Genomic DNA, 22,089 nt, shown 5'->3' with positions numbered 1-22,089 from the left:
TGTTTTAACAGGGTAACTTTTATTTTATTTTGATCTTTATTAGCATCTATGATTCCACAAAGAACCTTTAACGTCCATGGAAACGTCCATTGCACAACTGGAAAAGTGTCTTTAGATTTTTAAAATGCTCTACATGCTAAAGTCTTGAATACACATGCACAGATTTTTGCCATGATTTGCAGTCTGGATGAGTCAATGCTTGTTCCCGAAAGAAAGAGCCAGCCTGCAAATAAGGATGGGGCCGTCAGATGTGACACATTTTGCAGAAAATCATGCAGTATATGATTGACATAAAATCAGTTCCAATTATTCCTGCCTTAAAGGAAAAGTTCACAGAAAAATGAAGATTTATTCAGAATTTACTCACCCTCAGCCTCAGGCCATCCAAGATGTAGGTGATTTTGTTAATTCATTTGAACATATTTGGAGAAATGTAGCATTGCATCACTTGCTCACCAATGGATCCTCTGCAGTGAATGGGTGCCGTCAGAATGAGAGTCTAAACAACTAATAAAAACATCACAAGTAATCCACAGGACTCCAGTCCTTCAATTAATATCTTGTGTAATATCAAGTTAAAAGCTGCATGTTTGTAAGAAACAAATCCATTATTAAGATGGTTTAACTTTAAACTTGCTTCTGCCAAAATTGGAGTCCATAATCTATAATAATGCTTCTGCCAGTGAAAAAGTCCATCCCCGTAGTCATCGCACATTATTTATATTTATTTATTTTTATTAATTATATAGTGCTTGATCTGTGCATATTTCTCTTTTGATTCAGATGGGATGACACTTCACTGGAAAAAGCAATATAATAAATTATGGACTTTTTAGAAGTTAAAAATATTTTTTAATTGATTTGTTTTTTATATTAATGAAGTTTTTTTTTTCACTTGACATTAATTGATGTTATTTGTTGGTGTGGATTATTGTGATGTTTTTATCAGCTTTTTGGACTTTCATTCTGATGGCACCCATTCACTGCAGAGGAGCCATTGAGCAAATGAAGGAATGCTAAATTTCTGTAAATCTGTTCTTTTGAGGAAACAAACTCATTTACATCTTAGATGGCCTGAGGGGGAGTACATTTTCAGCAAATTTTTACTTTTAGATGAACTTTTCCTTTAAGAATAAAAATGGTTCTTAGGAGCTGTTCAGAGAAAGGTTCTCTGGGGAATTTAAATGGTTCTTCTAAGAGAGTGACACGAAGATTCTGTCTGTGCCTTTTTTGACTTTTTTTGAGGAAAAAAACTCATACTGGTTTGGAATAACATAAGGGTGAGTAAACAATGACACCATTTAAATTTTTGAGCAACCTTTCTCTTCAGTCTAATGAGGTTTGATGTTTTTAAGTTTAATGACTAGTAAGGGGAAGATTCAGTGTGAAATGACCTGTGAAATAAGATGTCGCTGTTTTCAGTAAACAGGAACGATCATATAATCACTGACTTTTAGGGTGCTGACAGCTAAATTCATTGCTGATTAGATGAAAGACAAGAGGGCTGAAGCCCCCCTAAATAGGCTCTTTAATTGCCTATGTGATGCATTATCAAACAAAGGCTTTTCTGCAAATTCAGGTGTCCTTATTAGAGCAGAAATTCCCAGATTAGAAATAATCACCAAAGGCGCACATATAAGGCTGTGCCAAACCTCATGATGTTTGATCTGTTTTAATCAAATTCAAATCCAAATGACTGGAATTAGGAATTCAGATTCTGCAATAATTAGAGTGTACTTTGAAAGACGAGGACAGGCCTGTGATTGTGCAGCACCAACATTGTCTATTCCCATTTGCCTATTAAGACTACCTGATGGACAGAATAAAAACGCCTGACATCAGGGGCTGCGCAAGGATTCCAAAAGCAGAGGGGGGACACATCAAAGCATGGGTCTTTGAAAAGTAATGATTATCTCCCAAAAGCACTGACAATGAACATTCTCAGTTTCCAAAAGTGAGGGGGACATGTCTCCTCTAGTTATAATGATCGCCAGGCTCCTGCCAAAGCCTGCAATCTGGAGGAAACAGGAAACACTCTGCTGCATTCGGAAGATTTCCCTCCTTAGATGTAGACGGGGTGCTGCATGGGTGATTTGCATATCTTTTTTTGGCATTTTTGCTTCTCATTTGGTATGAATGGGAGACATCGGAATGCTTTTGAAACGGGTTTGAGAAATTCAGCCAAACAGCTGGTCCTGGGGAGATGCTGGTAATACTCAGCATGAACTTTCTAGGAAGGAAGAAAACTTTTCAAATTATATTCTCTGTCGGAGCCATGACGCAGCAGGATTTGCACGTGCCCGACGGGAGGCTGGTTTGAGTTTGCCCTGCGCCGTGTCCTGATCGAATTCCCACCGGCTCTCCTTTCATGCTGCTGTCTGCTATCTTTGGTTCCTGTATATTAAAGGGGGAAAAATGGATCAATAACCTATAGGGATTGTGAAGATAAGGATTTAATGAAAGAAACACAGAAATCTTTCAAAATCTAATTTAAAACATGGATGCTTAGAAATGCCATCTAGAAATGCAGTCTCAATCTTTATTTTGTTGGTTCTGAATTCATGTTGGTTTCATATGTTTTTGAAAAACCTGCGTAAATGCCATTTTCAGGAAGTTTTGCTTTAAAGACTGTGAAATTGCAAGTGGTGCACCTACTAATAGCCAAGCAAAAAATAACATTTTACAAAGTTAAAAGTATTTGTACAACATAAACTTTACCAAAAGCCAAATGATCTGTTGGGAGGGTCTATTTCTCATCTGTGCTTCATACAAAATATCAAAATGATTTTTCATTAGAAAAGGCATGTTTAAAAAAACATGTTTATCATGGGAGAATATATTGCAATTTTCAATTGTTTTTTAATAAATGAGATTCACACAATGTCTTTTCATTAATTCTTAATTTTTTTGCATTTCAAATACTAACTTTATTCATGAAATAAAGGAATAAATAAGAACTAAAAGTGTAAATAAAGTTTCTAACCTCTAAAATGCTATAAATTTATTTTATAATGCAAGCTGAGGATATATTCCTCAGAGTTTAATGATACAATAAACTGCTAAATGATAGATGGATGAATGGATGGACAGAAAGTACTTTGCTAAACACACTGTAAAGTACTAAACTAATGGCCAGTGCATTAGTATGTAGGCTAATGGACAAGACACAAATGTATGTTCATGATGCTGCATATGTGTCTCAAATAAGTGTATAAGAACTTAAGTGTGTACCTTTCATAAATGCATTCATGAAGCCTTAGATGAAAGCATGTAGGTGTGGGAATTTGTGTGTGTCTTACATAAATAAATAATTACATGTCCAAGTGTGTGTTCATGTATGTGCACGGGGAGCAGGGAGTCCATCATAAATATGTGAATATACAACTAAAATGAGTGTGCATGGCATGATGAATTATGTACATAGTGGGTGTCAAAATGAATAAATATCACTCTGTTAACAGTTCATGACCTCTGAGTGTCTATTTGTCTGTGTGTGTGTGTGTGTGTGTGTGTGTGTGTGTGTGTGTGTGTGTTCAAGTCAAGTTCAAGTTCAAGTCTGCTTTATTGTCAATTTCCACATGTACAGTACATACATACAGAGAATCGAAATTGCGTTACTCTCAGTCTCCGGTGCATACAGATAACATTAACATTAAAGCCTAAAAAAATAACTAGATCAAATATAAAATGTAGATACAATTATACAATAAGGGATTTATAAAATATAAAAGACATATAATAAAAATACAAGTTAAAAATAAAGTTAAATAAAGCAGCGCAAGGTAAATGACAGATATAGTGCAAATCAATGAAGTGAACAACAGTGCAGTTAAAAGATTTTTAGTGCAAAAAAAAAATCACTTATTAAAAAATATCTTAAGTCTGATTAAAGTGACAAGTGACAAGTGACCAAGAGCAGTTATTTAACTGACTGATGAGGTAGTTCCATGCCGAATGAGGTAGTGAGCGGTGAGTGAGCAGACCAATGCTGCACAAGTGACTCGTGCATGTCATCATATAATTAGTGTGTGTGTGTGTGTGTGTGGGGGGGGGGGGGGGGGGGGGGTTCATAGTTCAGTGGTGCCTAGGGAAGAAGAGGGGAGGGGGGGCAGGTTCGGGAGGGAGTTCAGCTTCCTGACAGCCTGGTGGATGAAGCTGTCCTTCAGTCTGCTGGTCCTGGCCTGGAGACTCCGCAGTCTCCTCCCTGATGGTAGCAGGCTGAAGAAGCTGTGTGATGGGTGAGTGGGATCACCTGTGATGCAGAGGGCTTTGCGGGTGAGACGTGTTCCATAAATGTCCTGGAGGGAGGGTAGAGAGACACCAATGATCTTCTCAGCTGCTCTCACTATGCGTTGTAGAGTCTTTCGGCAGGACGCGTTGCAGGCGCCATACCACACAGTGATGCAGCTCGTCAGGATGCTCTCGATGGTGCCTCTGTAGAATGTGTACATGATGGGGGGTGGGGCTCTGGCTCTCCTCAGTTTGCGGAGTGTGTGTGTGTGTGTGTGTGTGTGATTGTTAATGGGATGTTAGATCAGAATTCAAGAAGTCAAAAAGAATCTCACAAGATGTTTTATTGTAGCCTGTAAAGTAAATGTGTGTGAACATTTGGCAGCTAGTGTGAGACCGAAAATGACATGAGCTGGTGCTCATTACAGAGAGTGAACAGACAAAAAAATACTGATCAAATTAAATCAGCCATTATTCCCATTGAATTCTGTTAGCTTGCTGGAGACGTGGCCCGGAGGGTAGTAAATGGCTTCTAATGTGTGGGTGATGTGTCGCTGAATCTAACTTAAGTCACGCCTTTACCCTCCCTGCAATGTAATACCAAATTTACAGCAAAAAAAAAAAAAAAAAAAAAAAAGTATTAAAAAACTGCATTTTGCAGTTGTTCTGTCTTGTATCATATTGGCATAGCTTGGAGTCTAGTTGCTGTCACAACTGCGCCAAATGCTCATTTTATTTCTATATACTAACTAGCAGCACAGATGCTGTTTTCTCAGAGTGCTAGGAATCCCAGCATGCACTGGGGCATGAATAAATAATACAGTTGCATTGTTTGACCGTTTGCCAGTTTTATTTGCATAGTTGCTGTGTTCTCTGTTGATGTCAGGCTGAGTTTGTTCCTCAATTAAAATGATCAGCTGATTGTTTTCCTTTTTGTGTTTCATCTACATGTTTGTGTGTGGCATTTGAAGGTTTTGAAGAGAGTTGTTTTGTTTCATGAATGCTCATGTGTCACGTCATTCATTTAAAACAGCAAGTGCTTTCCTCTCCATGTGCATTCATTCATGGGGACATTTTATGTTAAGTAAATATGTTTAATAAAAATAATCAGGTAGATTACATGCAAAAATTAAAGGGATAGTTTAGCCAATAATGAAAGTTCTGTCATTATTTTCTCACCTCAAGTTGTTCCAAACCTGTACGAGTTTCTTTCTTTTGTCAAACAGCTCTTTGGTTACCAACACTCTTCAAAATATCTTCTTTTGTGTTCAACAGAAGAAAGAGATCGATACAGGTTTGGAAGACATGAGGGCGAGTAAATTAAACTATCCCTTTAATATATCTTTAGAGTTATCAGTTAAGCTTAAAGCATAAACTTTGTTCCAGATTTTTCACCTAAAATTCATTAAGGGAAGTAAAAATAGACATAAATGTGACAATTGCTGAGTATAATAGAGCTATGAAACCTCAAGCAAATGATCTGAGGCTTCAATGGACTAGTGATATTTTACTAATATTATAGCATTTAATACTAGAAAAGAATTAGCTTTTATTATTATACTTACAATTTTTTCTATGTATGTGTGTGTGTCTATATATTATACACACACACACACACACACACACTCATATAAATATATATATAATGAAAATGATTTCATTTAATATTTGTTTTATTTCAGTTATAATTTCTTTTTCATGTTTTTATTTCTAGTTAACAACTATAACAGCTACAGAAAATAAAAAGTAATAATAAAAATGTATATTGCATTTTGTGTTAGTTAACTTTATTTTATTTGAAGTAACAAGAGTTAGAGTGTTTTTATGGTTTTAATTTTTGTGAACTATAATATCCATGGTTTAGTTATGTTATTTATTTATTTTTTTTAACTTTTGACATGTTTAATGTTTCCTTTTAGCTTTAATGTATTTTATGTCATGGCCATGGCAACATTACTAATTTAAGTTTTTCATCTTAAATCTATATTTTATTTCAGCTGTACTGCAAATACCAAAAACAATTTTTAGTTTTACATTTACATTTAGTCATTTAGCAGACGCTTTTATCCAAAGCAATTTTCACATGAGGACAATGGAAGCAATCAAAATCAACAAAAGAGCAATGATATATAAGTGCTATAACAAGTCTCAGTTAGCTTAATGCAGTACACATAGCAGGTTTTATATATATATATATATATATATAATAAATAATAATAATAAAAAAAAAAAACAGGTAGAACAGAAAAAGAATTGAGCAAGCTAGTGTTAGAAGTGTTAGTGTTAGTTTTAGTTAACAATAACAACACTGGACTCTAGACACAACACATTTAGACAAATGTGATATCTGCTACATTATTTTAAACCAACAAAATAATCATTACATCAGAAATCCACTTGTCTCAATAATCTGGGTGCCACGTGCTTCAGTCTAAACAAGCATCACACTTCTGCCTATCGTAGATCAGTTCGATTTCTACAATGGTGCGTTGTTTGGGATTGGCAGCGTTCATTCTTCTGGTTAGCGACAGAAGAGCCCTGCTGGTCTCTACACCCTCTTCCAACTGCTGTCAAGTTGCATGCTACTCCCACGCATTCTCAGGCTCTTTGTTTTCTCCATCCGAATGTCTCCAAAACCCCAAAGTAATCCCAAACCCCTTAATATATGTTTAATGAGTTAGCAAGACTGAACAACCTCTAACTATAGTACAGTAATTGCCCACTGCCAATGAAAGGAGGACAGGCTCCCCTTGGGTCTGATACCTCACTAGGTTTCTGCTCGTTGCGCTTCTCTATGGGAATCATTCCTCCCACAGGTCGCTTAAAGGTACCCTACGGCATTCTCTGAGGGTTTCAGACCCAGCATTCTGTGAAGTTGCTTTCTGACAAGATCCATTTGAAGATGCATCGCAGTAGGAAGAAATTTAATAATGCATGCAGTTGAATTGTTTGAAACCATCAGTGTAAGCTGGTGTATAGGACTAGACATCCGGCTGAGAAGGTGAAAGATCTATGATGGAGATGGAGAAAGCTGCTCATCTAGCATAACAGCGCTAACTAAAGGCGGCGTCCAACCAGCTGTCTCGAAACAACTCCATTTATTCTAGGGGATGTCAGACATCCAAAATGTTTTCACTGAAATCTCGACCTATTCTGTGGGAGGTAACTAAACGACTGCATCTGACATTTCTGTCCATTTCCCCTCACCAAAATGTGAATGGAAGCACGGCGTGAGCATAAACTGCATGGAGTGACTTTATGCTGTGAATGTGTGTGATTATGTATTTGTCCCTTTGGGGAAATGTTTGTGCATGGCTTCAGTGAGAAGATGATTTACATTTAATAAACAGACTGCTTTGCCTCGACTTTTTTTTATTTTATTAGTCTTTTAATGTAGGAAATATCTCAGAAAAACACTCTGTGGATGACAAATGGTGGTTGTGATTTATGACTTTGTATTTATTGAAGAAATGGTTTAAATGAGATCACAGCATGACACAGTAGCAACGACTCAGCATAGCAACCGATGCTCAACCAATGATGTGAATTTGGGGCAGGGCAATCTGTTTTCTGACCAATGGAAGACAGGGAGAGTGTTAAGGAAACCTTTTGGAAAACAATCATTATGTTTGCTGTTCTTCTTTTTGATGTGAACTGAGATCCATACTGTTTTTGTGCCAAATAAATAGTAATCTTATTAAATTCTTTATATGACCATAACATGATTTGTATATAAACCTATACAACTACAAGTTGTAAACAAAGATGCCATGATGCCAAACCCCCTCATGGAAGAAAAAAGCTGTCATGTTTAAAACCGTGATGATGAACGCTTATAAGGATAAACTAAACGCTGGATTTTCAAACATTTGTGAAAAATTTTAATTTGCGGCATAGAATCTTCAAAATATGTCAAAGAGTTTTACACACCAGTCTGTTATTGTGGTGACATTTCCACACCCATAAACATGACATGACGTGATTGGTTGCTTTACCTGTCATAAATATGGCTTATTGGGCAGGCCTTCTGCCATCAATCTGAAAAATGAAAAAAAAAAAAAAAAAGTTTTTGAAAGAAGTCTGTTATGCTCACCAAGGCAGCATTTATTTGATTAAAAATATAGTAAAAACATTGATATTGTGAAATAGTATGGAAATTTAGCATAATTCTTCTATTAAAATGTAGTTATTATTACAATTTCAGTGTTTTCAGTGTTTTCACTCAAAAAATAATAATAATAATAATAATAATTCAGGTTATTTCCCAGTGGTGATGTCAAAATGTAAGCATCCATGTATTCCACTCAAAGTATTCTACTTATTATTTGGGTTGTGATGTTAAATAAAGCATTAAAACCCCAGAGTATTCAAAAATGTCAGCAGGAAACTTGTACTAATATTCTGCTCTCATGTTTGCAGTTTGTGACTGTACAACTGCTACGTTATCTGTACAAGATGAGAACACGTCTTTATAATTTCTTGGGTCAAGAAAGAGTCGAAGTAGGATACATTTCCTACAACGAAACACTTGCTCTGGCTGGATCTGCTTAAATTCGTAATAAGAATGTTCCCTTTCGAATGGTCTCTCCCATTGCGTAAGATGCTAAAGGGAAAACTCCTGTTTTATTCTGCACTGAAGCCTGATTTGTTCTTGTTTGTGTAGCTGCACAAACCAATGGCACTTTAGCCTGCCAGAAAGGGCGTAGCCGACCCTTATATAAGTAGGGATTGGAGCTTTATTCTTCAGGTAATGTCTTAGCCGACTCTTTTATATGTATTTTATATGAGAGGGTTAGGGATATGTTCCAGCTCTGCTCGCCACCATCGAAGATGCCCAAGCAGCGAGGATTCCCTTTGGCCATCCAGCACATGAAGAGCAAGCCAAAGAGCAAATTTCCTAAAGAGCAAATTTCAGCATGCATTGTTGCAAATGTTGGGCCGGGAGTGTGGCTCATGCACATCCATGTAAGGATCACTTGCATGAGCAACGTCTCTCAAACCGGGGGGCGACACTCCCCCTGAAGGTTTTTCAGAGGTTGCTTGGCCTTATGGCAGCCGCCGTCTCCATAATTCCTCTGGGCCTGCTTTACATGTGGCCCCTTCAGTTTTGGCTCAAAGCCCACGTTCCACTCCATGCCTGGTGCAGCTACTTTTAGGGTAGACCACCACTGTATCAAGGCCAAACAGTAACGAGATTCGGCCTGACCTACAGAAGGAAGGTAGTCACAACGGACACGTCCAACTAAGGTTAGGGGGCCCTGTTGGAGGGAAATCTGGCATTCAGCTAATGGTCAGCCTTGGAGCAATGCCTGCATATCAACTGCCTAGAGATTTTGGCGGTTTTCTTTGCCCTGAAAACCTTCCTTCCAGCCTTAAAAAGGCACCATGCCTTGGTCTGGTCTGGTCAGACAGCATGATGGTGTTGGCTTACATCAATCACCAAGGCGGTCTCAGGTCACACACTCTTTACAGGATGGCTTGTCACCAAATCATCTAAGGGTGGTTCATGTGCCGGGCAGATTGAACCCTGGCACAGACATGCTGTCCAGAGGCAAGGTATCCCCGGGTGAATGGGCGCTACACCCTCAAACGGTTCAAGAGATCTGGTCAGTCTTCGGGAGGGCAGAGGTCGACCTCTTTGCCTCAGAAGACAACTCTCACTGCCCAACATACTTCTCGATACAGCGAGATGCTCTGGCCCATGACTGGCCCAATGCTCGCCTATAAGCGTCCCCCCAATCACCCTGATACCTCAGGTCATCAGGCGGGTCAGGGAGACCAAGTGCTCTCTCCTCCTAGCGCACCCACTCGGAAGGGACCAGGCCTGGTTCCCAGAGCTAGTGCAGCTCTCAGCAGCAGCCCCCTTGGCCCATTCTGCTGAGGAGGAACCTTCTCTCGCAGGCGAAAGGCATGATTTAGCATCCCCGGCCAGAGCTGTGGAGCCTTCATGTATGGTGCCTCAACGGGAGCTTAATCAGCTCCCAGCGAAAGTAAGCAATACCATTTTGGAGGCAAGTTTTTGAAGAGTGCACGGAGGCTGAATCTTGTTTTGGGACTTGTCTATCGAGCTGCTCAATTCAGCCGATTTGCGGCCCTTATCGCTTAAAACGGCCCTCCTCCTTGCCTTGGTGTCAGTTAAGCGAGTGCCTCATGTCTTGAGTTTGGGCCTAATGACTGTAAAGTCATTCTAAAATCAAGACATGGTTATGTTCCTAAAGTGCTCTCAACTCTGTTCAGAGCCCAGGTGATCTCCCTATTTGCGCTCCCCATTACAGATGGTGAGCAGGGTCTGAACATGCTCTGCCCAGTAAGGGCTCTGAGAGTATACCTAGAGCGCTCTAGTCTGTTTAGACAGTCAGAGCAGCTTTTTGTTTGCTTTGGAGGCCACTATAAAAGGACTGTCGGCCACAAAGCATGGACTTTCTCACTGGATCGTTGATGCGATATCCTTGGCTTACGCCTCTGAAGGCTTGCAGTGCCCCATAGGTGTGAGGGCCCATTCCACAAGAGGGATGGCCTCCTCTTGGGCATGGTCCAGCAGAATTTCTATCAGTGAGATCTGTGCAGCCCTGGCTGGTTGTTGCCATCCACATTTGCCAGATTCTATAACTCAGACGTCCCTTCTTTACAGGCGCAAGTTCTTTCAGTTAGAGCAGGATGTCCTGTATCTGCATGATTGGATGCATTCCCCTTAGCATCTCAGGTAACAGGAAAGACCGTTTGAAATGGAATGCTCCAGTTACTGATGTAACCATGGTTCCCTGAGATAAGGGAACAAGCGTTGCGTCACTTGCCACACTATAAGCTGCATGTGAATCGATGACTGTTGCTTCAGTTGAATGATCTGATGAATGGTGCTCTGAGCCGACTTATATAAAGGTCGTCGCCACCCTTTCTGGCAGGCTAAGGTGCCATTGGTTTGTGCAGCTACACAACTGTGAACAAATCAGGGTTCAGTACAGAGTAAAACAGGAGTTTTCCCCTTAGCATCTCACTCAACGCTTGTTCCCTTATCTCAGGGAACTGAGGTTACATCAGTAACTGGAGCTTTTTCCTGTTACATATCACACATACGTACTTCAGTAAACAAAAATATGCAGGCTAAGGTGTTTACATGTGTGGTAAATAATGGGCATCAGTGTCTTAAACAGCTTAAGCATAACCTGAATGATGTTGCTAGATTACATCAATTTTGCCTGGTATGCAAACACCTTAACCTGTGTTCTTTCTGCGTATTGAAGAGTGTGGGTCTATGGCAATGATACTGCAATATCCTTATTGTGAATTTAAGTGTTTTATTGTGGTGACACCAGTTGAGCTACTTAATACACTCTTTACAGGATGGCTTGTCACCAAATCATCTAAGGGTGGTTCATGTGCCGGGCAGATTGAACCCTGGCACAGACATGCTGTCCAGAGGCAAGGTATCCCCGGGTGAATGGGCACTAGGTACTACTATTTTTTTTTGTTTATCATAGTTTATAGGTACATATACGAAAGTCATTAACATTCAACCCGTTCTTTTTTCATCAGTAGTATTATTTGTGATTCAAATTCATGATCTGGTCACGTTTTACAAGAAAAGATAATTGTCTGTTTTGCATAAGTCTATATAAATTTTACTTTTTTAGATTTTTAAGGATGATGGATTAATTGTTGTTTGAAAGATGGATTCATTGTAACAATAAAACAGTAGGCTACAATGTCAAACTAGCTTACAAAAAGTTGCAAAAATGAATAAGATGAGGCATGGCATACACCACATGCTGTATTATATACAGACTAATAAATTACAGAACATTTAGCAAACACTGAGGAATCAAATAAATAATAAAAAAGAGAGCCTCCATGGTGTAACGTGAGGTAAACAGAAACGATAACAAGCCTTTCAAAATGAAAACAAAAAGAAAAGATAAACTAAACTTGCTGTTGGTGACAGTGCTTGCATGGTTTTTTCCCACAAGAATACCAACATGTTCACCTTCTTTTAGGTTTAAGAAGCGAACTTTCACTTAAATTTAGACCCATTCATCCCATTCATCCTTTCCTCAATTTTGCCATCATTTTTCCCATATGCTGCGCGCACCTTTGTGCTCGTGCTAACGTGGCAAGTATAAAACAGTTTCTATACTCGAAGCACTGCGCAGTTCAAACAAGTAGCGCAGTTTCGTTATGCTTTCTATTTCATTTGCCATTTGATGTTTCTCATCTGCAACACAAATGGCAGGGCTTATGAGTTGAACAACACTGTGATTGCTCCAGTGCGACCACACACAAAATTTAGTCACACCGGCAGAAAAAAAATGGTTGCCGTCTGGAGCATCAAATAAATAAGTACCAGTATCTAATAATAAGAACTGGTATCTAATAAATAAAATCTAGTATCTTTTTAAAAATGAACTATTACCTAAAGCAGGGGTAGGCAGCGTCAGTCCTGGAGTGCCGCTGTCCTGTAGAGTTTAGCTCCAACCCTAATCAAACTCACCTGAACAAGCTAATCAAGGTCTTCAGAATTACTAGGGCAACAGGCAGGTGAGATTTTTTCAGCATTGGAGCAAAACTCTGCAGGACATCGGCACTCCAGGACTGAAGTTTCCTACCCCTGACCTAAAGGATAAGCTAGCAGCAAAACGAAAAGAAAAAAAAAGTACTAGTGTGAAAATAGGTACTTGTATGTTTTAATGATTTAATGTTAAAATGGCTTGCCATAAATTACTGCACTAAAGTACCAAATGCAGGTCTTAGAAGACAAAGCCTTCATGAAACTGCTTGAGAAAGCAATTTCTTAAAATTACAGACCTGTACCTGTTCAAATACACACAAACACACACACTCATTGTAAGGTCAACACCTGCCAAACCAGCAAATATGCTGCAAAACTACCGGAGTTTGGCAGCTTAAGTTGCTAGTGTGTGTGTTCTCATTTTGGGTCTGTCGTCAGGTTGCCCTACTTAAGTGTGTGTGTGTATGCGTGTGTGTTTATGGGCTAACATTACAGGCCGACCGACTGGAAACTTTGGTCCATCTGTTACTAAAATGTGTTCTCTCCACAATTAGGTCTAATGGAGACTCCCTGGTAGAGATGTTCTAAGTGCCGACCTCGTCCCCAGCCTAATAAAGTCTGCTATAACACACACACACACCAACAGAGGTAATTAACTGTGACCAGCGCTTCACACTCTTCAAATTACTGATGGACCTTTATTCCATCCTGTGCCTGAGGAATGGATCCACTCACAGTAGGTAAGTCTACTAAGCGAACTAAAAGTAAAAATTATTAGAGGGTTAGATATCCACCCCCCTGGAGAGCAATTAGTGAGACTTACAGGGTATTTTAAGAAGAAATCACAGGGTAGGTATCTGAAAAGGATATAATCTGGATCAAAAGTGAATTACTTGACTGGATATTTCCAATTTACAGTGACATTTGTGTTAGAAAGTTACTTTTTGGCTTCCCACACACAGGAGCCTTAGTGCTTTAGCAGCGATGCATGTTTAACTTTGGCCTGTTTTTCTGTCCTGTATTATCATTTAATTGGTTTAATAGAATTAATCAAAATATTTCAATAAAATGTCATTTTTTCTAAAAATGTTTTATACATTTTCTTAGAAAATTTAAGAAAATATATTTTTGTGCAGCCAAAAATGTGGTGTGGTGCCTTCACTGACCTTCAATCTTGTAACATTTGACCCCAAACCATTTTGAATGTAACAGTGATGGCACAAAACCTGTTTTAAAAGAGAAATTCATTATAAATAAATAAATCACATTAGGTGAGTCAAAAAAAATTGAAAAAAGTTTTAATATAAGGTTGAACTGTCCCCTGTAATGACTGAAAAATCCAGCAATTGAAATCCCCATATCTGAATTTCAAATGGTGTATGATGATGCCCCAGTGTCTATGTTTCAGTTGTGATATTTCAGGCTTGAGGTGCAGAAATATGATTTTCTGCAAATTCAGCAGTAGCCTTTGCAAATGAAACTGAACTTCAGGCACAAATGGCACAGTTTCCTGAGAACGACCCATTTTACAGTTTTGTGACTGATCGGTACTATGTGTGAAGCTGTCAGGATGTCATGTATCGTTAGGCATGATCTTGAACCTGGAGGCTTGGAAACAATCAAACAAACGTTGTCAGCCATCAAACAGCAGCTTTTGTCCCAATGACCCAATATTTTTTTAATTGAGTTGTTCTTTGTGTGTGTTGTTTCTGAAGTTTGCTCCATGGGTAGTCAGGATGACATCATCGCTGCAGCCCACACTCTGACAAGTCAACACTCAAGAGATACATATTAAATGTTAAGATATCGCATTAAAAAATAAATATATAACACTCGTCATGAATTAAACATGTAGGGGGCCACCTGCGTAATGTTCCAGACTTTCCACTGTCTTGTCATCTCCATCCACATTCTTCTCTCTCTCTCTCTCTCTCTCTCTCTCTCTCTCTCTCTCTCACACACACACACACACACACGCACACATTTATGAGGGGAAACTAGGTCTTTGCATCTTCTGACAGCTACATGAAATACCCAGCAAAACAGGAAATTTTGCTTCTTTATCCCCAAAAGGCAAAAAAAGAGAAGCTTGAACAAGCAAGAATAATGAAGTGTGAAAATTCTTTCAATTTTAATAACTTTACAAATAATTATAGCTCATTAATTTCCTTCCTTATCCAATCATACTGTACACTCTAAAACTTATGTACTTGCATACTTTTTTGGGTAAAACCGTTTTACACTTAAAGGAAAAGTAAATGCAAAAATGAAAAAAATGCACTCACCCTCAGGCAGGCCTGTAGCCATCTAGGGGTCACCGAGGTCCGGACCTCGGTAAATTTTTCATGTTCAAAAATAAAATTTGTTCTCTGAATGACTAATTTGCTGTTAAACCTCTCATATGAATGTCTGCATGACATGTATAATTCAGTTTAGAATGTTTAGCGCTCATGATATGAAAATGATGGCTGTGAGATGCTGGCGGAGTGAACAAGGCTTGAGAGAGAGTTATGAGTGTGGGCGCGGGCGCAGCCTCCATGTTGCCAGATCCATGCATTATAAGCGTTTTTGGGCTTTTCTTTTCCACATAATTTAACATTTAAGAAAGTAAATAAAGTATGAAGTAATCAAGCAATATTTTTATCTTTTCTTATTTGCAAAAGATTTGAAATAGTTTCAGTTTATTTTTAGGCCTATATATTTTTGTTTGTATTAAAGGAATACTCCACCCCAAAATAAACATTTTGTCATTAATCACTTACAATCTATTTCATTTCTATGTCGTTTAATATTTGTTAGATTTTTGTTAGTATTATTTAAGAAATTTATGACATGGATGAGAATGAGGAGCATAGGTGGTATGGGTGGTATGAGAGTAGACTGTTGACAAAGGAATTGTTGAATAAAGTTGTTATTTTTGTTTTCTTCGCTTACAAAAAGTGTTCGCGTCGCTTCATATAACCCATATTGCACGTCTGATGGCAGATGGATTATTCTGACCACGACTTTCATACCTTTTCTGGACCTTGACACTGTTATTTACTTGGCAGTCTATGGGACAGTCACAGGCCTCCAGGTTTTCATCCAAAATATCTTAAACTTTGTTCTGAAGACGAATGAAGCTTTTATGGGTTTGGAACGACATGAGGGTAAGTGATTATTGACAAAATTTTCATTTTGGGGTGGGGTATCCCTTTAATAGCAATATCTGGCAACACTGCATTGCCGGCACTTAAACTGACAGTAATCAAAAAATCCCATGCTTTGCGTCCCAATGTTCATACTATCCATCCTAAATAGTATGTGAGATTACAATAAGTGTGTCCCAAAGCATAGTATTTTGGATAGAGAATGCCAAAAGTCCCCGGATGGTCTACTATTTCAGGTTGATTTTTGAAGTGTGGATCTGTGCACACTCTGATGGCTAATATTACCCACAATCCATTGCGCTTTGACAAATGATTTGGTTGAGAACTACAAACACGAATAAAAAGCATTAAAAAACTACAAATATGGTGGATTCGCATGACCAACGTGAGAGCTTTAGATAAAGGGGTTTGAGTTACTAATAATCGACATTTAACCTGGTAAAAAATATTTATTTAATGTTATCTGTGTTGTATTTCATCTGCAACAGCAATGTGTACTTTTATAAACATCCATTTGTTTGTTAACTTTTAAATTTATCATTATGCAGAAAATATGAGCAGAGTTCTCTGCATAAAGACCCACGGCTCGCAGACCAACATGCTTCTTTTCTCTTCGATATGGTAAGAAGTTAAATGAAATGAAATGTGGAGGATGTGGAGGATGAACTGTGACAAGATGATTGACAGGCCAGTTTACAGTGTAACTGTGCGACAGAGCATTCAATTAAAGACGCAACTGTATGACGTGATAGTTTGTCCCAAAGCTTAACCAAAAAAGTACATACTTTAAGGGCGTAGTATAAGTAGGCACAGTGGGAAACAGCAATGGACAGGTTATTGCTGACAGGATACGACATTCGGTAAGAGAAAACGCAAAAATATCATGATATTATCAACTCTGTCAAAAACAGTAGCATTTAACCAGGGACATGCACAGATATTTTGAGGGGCATGGACTCAAAAAAAGAGCAATTCTCATATTTATTTAAATTTGAAACTTTTATAAACAAAACGTTAGATATATTAACATAACTCTGACTTAATTACTAATTTATTTGAATTCCCTCACACTCATCCAATTGTATCATCTTGGTTCATTTTTCAACAGATGTATACAAAATAATCAGTTCACATAGAGACTATGGTCTTCTTTACACAATGTGAATGTTTTCTATGCTACTAGTTTCAAGTGTATATTTAGAATAAATGTCTGCACAAAAGAGAGGGCCATATTTTCACTAATAATTTATTTTGCACATTTCATTTTTTTGGTGTTATTGTAATATATAACACTTCAAAATCAACAAACATTACATTTTGGGAAAAGACTCTTGATGTAAGTCGTTAACTAATAACTGGGGACGTTCTGTGGTGATCAGGGTTGCCAGGTTTTACAACAAAACCCACCCAATTGCTACTCAAATCTAGCCCAAAACTAGCCCAGTATTGCCCTGGTAAAAATCGCGTTCCGGGGGAAATGCAAATTAGCAGAGACACGGAGCGGAGAAAGGCATCGCAACATTTCCCAACCCGACCTGATATTTAGATTTTTATTTGTTTAACAGGGAAAGCTGTGTGCAAACCGAAACACACACACACACACACACATACATAGGCAATATTAATTTATTTAAAAAAAAAATCCCCAGAAAAAAGGGCAGGTACTCAAGCCCCCTTTGATGTCTATGTGTGCACGTGCCTGTATTTAACACTAGTGAAGAGATCTGTAGAACAAGTAGGTTACAGAATGAAATGAAATATATCAATGAATTAGTCTGTTCTGTGTTGTTATGTTTATTAGTTATATTTTTTAAAATTTTTGATATAAAAATTCTTTAAAGATTCATTAGACAAAGTTATCAGCCATATGGTTATTAATAAAAACTATAACAGTAATATGTTTTGTTGCATGAATAATAAACAACTGATAAAATTATCCACCCCTAACTACAGAAAAGTATTAACAAATTTTGATGCAATAGCTAAATAGGGTATGATTTAAGAATGATCATCCCTCCAAAACAAAGAAAACATCTTTCACAAACATTTACCTGTCTGTCTCTTTTAAAGTGTTTATAGTGTATATGACGACTAATTTTTAAAGCCTGGCTACGGCCATGCCCTCAGGCCTTCCAAAATGTAGATGAGTTTGTTTCTTGACAGATTTGGAGAAATTTAGCATTAGGCCTACATCACTTGTTCACATTGGATCCTCTGCAGTGAATGGGTGCCGTCAGAATGAGAGTCTAAACAGCTGATTTAAACATCACAATAATCTCTAAGTAATCCACATGACTCCAGTCCATCAGTGAACATATTGTGAAGTGGCAAACTGTTTTTATGCAAAACAAATCCATTATGACATTTTTAATTTTAAACCGAGTCCTCTATCTATAATTATTGCTTTCTCTAATGAAAAAAAGTTTGTCTTGTCTGTATCAGGAGAGAAATATGCACATATCCAATAGCACAAAACAGTTCTAAACAAATGTCAATATTTGATTTGATGTAAGAGGACCATAGGATTTGGACTTCAAACTTGAGCAAATGTTATTATAGATTATTTTGGACTTGCATTTTGGCCAGAAGTGATGGTTTAAAATTAAAACTCCTCCTTAGTATCATTACAACAGACTGAAAAATGTTTGTTAAAGAATATTGATATGAAATGAGTAATAATTCTAGTTCTTGTAGTATTTCTCCATTCTAAAATATTTCAATTTAAATTTTAAACAAATATATCTTATCTTAAAAAGAATATCTTAATATTATTGTCAATTTAGTGAAATACTTATAAAAATTAAAAAAAATTACATTTTAGAAACAGTTGTAGCCACTTATTTTGGTATCTCCAACACAATCATTCAAAACCACTGAATTATTTTTTAAAGTGTAGGCACTTTATGGCAAAAAATCTGTGAACAGCAGAACATCTTACCCATATGTGCTTGCTGAACATTTAACAGCTTCTATTCTTCTGGGAAGACTTTCCACAAGATGTTGGAACATGGCTGCAGGGATTTGCTCCCATTCAGACATGAGCATCAGTGAGGTCAGATACTGATGTTGGGTGATGGGGTCTGGCACACATCCAAATTTATCCCAAAAGAATTCAGCAGGATTCAGTTGTGGACTTTGCACGAGTTTTTCCACACCAGACTCAGTAAAATGCTTTGTGCACCATCATGTTGGAACAGAAAAGGGCTCCATTCCGCTGAAAAGGAAATTCCTTGGCTGCACACTTGATTTTATGCACCTGTTAATAACGTGCAGCTGAAATATCTAAACCTGCTAATTAAACCACAGTGTACACATACAGCATGTTTATTAGATACACTTCAGGCTTACCATTCGAATATGCATCCATTTATGTCAATTCCATTCCACAGTGTATTAGTCTTTTATTGTATCGAAATGAAATTTCATCATGTTCTGCTTGACGGCATGTCTAATGGCGCTATATTTGATCTAAACATTTTGACTTGTGGCTCCAACTGGGAACTCACCTAAAATAACACTAATTTGCATTTGCATTTGCATAAACAGTTCCCATTTGGTGTTTTTGAATGCATAATTAGAGTCATAACTTTGCTTTATATGTGCAGTCTCTTTCCCAAGTGACTTTATGAATAAGCGTATTCTCATAGACTGACACTCTCTGGGCACATAAGAGTATTCGTAAACCTACACACTCTCTTACACACACACACAGAGAAGCACGCATTCACACGTTATTGGGTTCACAATATATTGGGTTTAATAATGTTCACTTGATTAGTTTTAAAATGCTTCCAAAGTTAATGTGAAATAACTTGCACTGCACATGAAGCCTATATGCATTACGATGGGATTTTTAATGCACTATAAATCACTCATTATGCTGTATAACACCTTACTCTGTGTTAAATACATAAAAACACTGTAATCATCTTGTGAATCATTGAAAACACATTCTTATGTTATGATAAATGCCTACATGGTTATGCATCTTATTTCATGTGTTTTTATTATATATATATATATATATATATATATATATATATATATAGCAATTAAGGCATTATTAAGACATTAAGGATGCATTTGTAATTAATAATTAAGATACCATATAATGTATTACAATGTGCATTATAAGGCATAATGAAAAGGAAGGGCTGAAGGGCACTGATGTAGCTAAATACAGTAGCTAAGTGAATAGTTGTTTAGCATTATAGCTGTTATTTTGTATTTTTAGTTTTTTTTTTTTTTTTTTTTTGTCTGTTTTAAAGTGCATTGTTCATCTTAAGAATATGGCTGATACAGATGAACTGGTAGTAGTTGCCATGTTATTTCTATACTAAATTTCTGTTACTTTATCTAAATAAATAAAAATAAATAAAATTCATAAAAAATGAATTGCACAAAACTAATGTTACGAAAATTCTCTGGAAATTTGATTACAGATTATAAAAAGACAAAATAACAATTTGGAATAACATGACAAAGCGCTCACAGTAAGCCCCAAAACGTAAGTAGGGTCCATATTAATTTCATGTCGACTTCAAACATGCATCGGCTCCAATGTCCTACTTAGATTCGCCACATAATGTTACATGTGGCGTTATGGACACACCACATATGGAGGCCTGAAAGGAAAGTCTCACACATCTATCTGAAACACACACACACACGCGCACACATGCAGACAATCATAAAAGGTTGCGACTCAGAGAGTGGAATTTAAAAGGAGAAACCCTTGCATGGTGTGCCACGTGTGTAACGCTCCCCTGCTCGCTGAACGTCATCCTCTCCCTCCTCCTCTCTCTTTCTCTCTCTCTTCCTCTCTCCCTCTCTTGCCTCCAACTATCTTCCTCTGTATTTTTAGTATTGGAGAGTAGGCGTCGCGCCCTTATGAATTTTCATGGGTTCTTCTATGTGTAGGCAGAGCGCGCTCTTCTGGCAAAAGCTCAGAAATACTCGCTCACAAACGCATGCACACAAACATACACCCATTCTTTCGAAACTGCAACCTAGAAGAAAACTCATCAGCATCATCTCCGATCCTCCCGTTTGGCACAAGCACACGTATACACCCACACGAGCGAGATACAGTACACACCTAACACTACATGAACATTCAATGTCTCACAGTAGATTAAGCCAATGAGAAATGACTTACATCTAAAAATGGATAGATCTGGGTCTCTCGCTTTCCTCGCGAGCCCCCACACAGACCTTCCGAGGAAAAAATCCCTCGACTTCTTCACGAGCTCCATGTTAGTGACATGATAATACAATGTTAATCGGGTTTTACAGCAGGCGCGCTTCTGAGATTTATTTGGAGTCGCTGACCTCTCCGTTTAAGCTCACACGAACGTGCGCTCACTCGCTCGCAGTCGTGCGGCGAAACGCACACGCGTGATTACACACAGACTTAACTTACTTCTGCAGTACTTACTGACAGCAATCCAGCATATGAAAGTCATGTGTGAGTGTAAATGCTAATGAGTGAGCATATTATAGCCCTTCTTTTGCTAGAGGGAACGGCGCATATGTCCACATTAGGGCCTTAATTATGCTAATTCTTCAAATTTGATTCATTTAATGGCGTTCTTTTATTTTTTTGACGTGCTTGCATGTGTGTGAGTAATTATCTCCAGCTCCTCTCTCTTTCTCTGATAGGCATCAATGTAAACATGTCAGAGCCTGCGTGCCATTTTACTGCAGGCTATATAGTTGTGCATATGGATCATGGCATGATTAATTAGATTAGGACGATCTGACTGCAGATTAACGCTTGTGTATTTGAGGCTGTTTGTTCGAAGCAGAATAAATGATGGAAACGTGTTTGATAGACTCTCGTCTGCCCTTCGCACTGACTCCTCTCAGCCTCAACACAATACATCTGGACCTTTTAGGGCCCAGTGATGAGTAAAAGTAATGCTTTCACCCATGTGCATCACTAAACACACTAATACATGCATCCACACTGAGAGAGACACAGACTCCAGATTTCCAGAGTGGGAATGTATGGAGGAGTTTGGTCCTTCATATGCATTAAAACATAACAGATATTATAAATATAACTGTCAAAAGTAATTAATAAATAAAGAATAAAACAGAGAGTGAGAAAGAATGAATGAAAACATGAAAATTACAGAACAGGCAAGAGAGCAACACAGAGAGTAAAATAAAATAAAAAAATATTTATTTTTAAAATAATTTTAG

The 22,089-nt window shown here is 37.8% G+C and overlaps 2 long non-coding RNA genes across 3 annotated transcripts; one reads left to right on the top strand and one right to left on the bottom strand.

Annotated features, from left to right (window-relative positions):
* Positions 1 to 1,028: 1,028 nt before the first annotated feature.
* Positions 1,029 to 19,183, bottom strand: LOC122135887. 2 transcript variants are annotated; one of them, XR_006153747.1, is made up of 4 exons: positions 18,821 to 19,183; positions 13,900 to 13,959; positions 8,226 to 8,268; positions 1,029 to 2,394 (listed from the first exon to the last, which is right to left on the bottom strand). It is a non-coding gene; the product is annotated as an uncharacterized LOC122135887 (long non-coding RNA). The 2 variants fall into 2 exon arrangements; XR_006153746.1 differs by lacking the exon at positions 1,029 to 2,394 and adding an exon at positions 7,612 to 7,800 and having other exon boundaries at positions 18,821 to 19,182.
* LOC122135888 lies at positions 12,725 to 14,677 on the top strand. Its single transcript, XR_006153748.1, has 3 exons — positions 12,725 to 12,895; positions 13,288 to 13,473; positions 14,449 to 14,677. It is a non-coding gene; the product is annotated as an uncharacterized LOC122135888 (long non-coding RNA).
* Positions 19,184 to 22,089: the final 2,906 nt, after the last annotated feature.

Source organism: Cyprinus carpio, chromosome B1 (genome assembly GCF_018340385.1).
Source record: "Cyprinus carpio isolate SPL01 chromosome B1, ASM1834038v1, whole genome shotgun sequence".
Lineage (NCBI taxonomy): Eukaryota > Metazoa > Chordata > Actinopteri > Cypriniformes > Cyprinidae > Cyprinus > Cyprinus carpio.
Note: the sequence above shows the minus strand (reverse complement) of the source record. Positions and strands in the feature narration are given on the sequence as shown.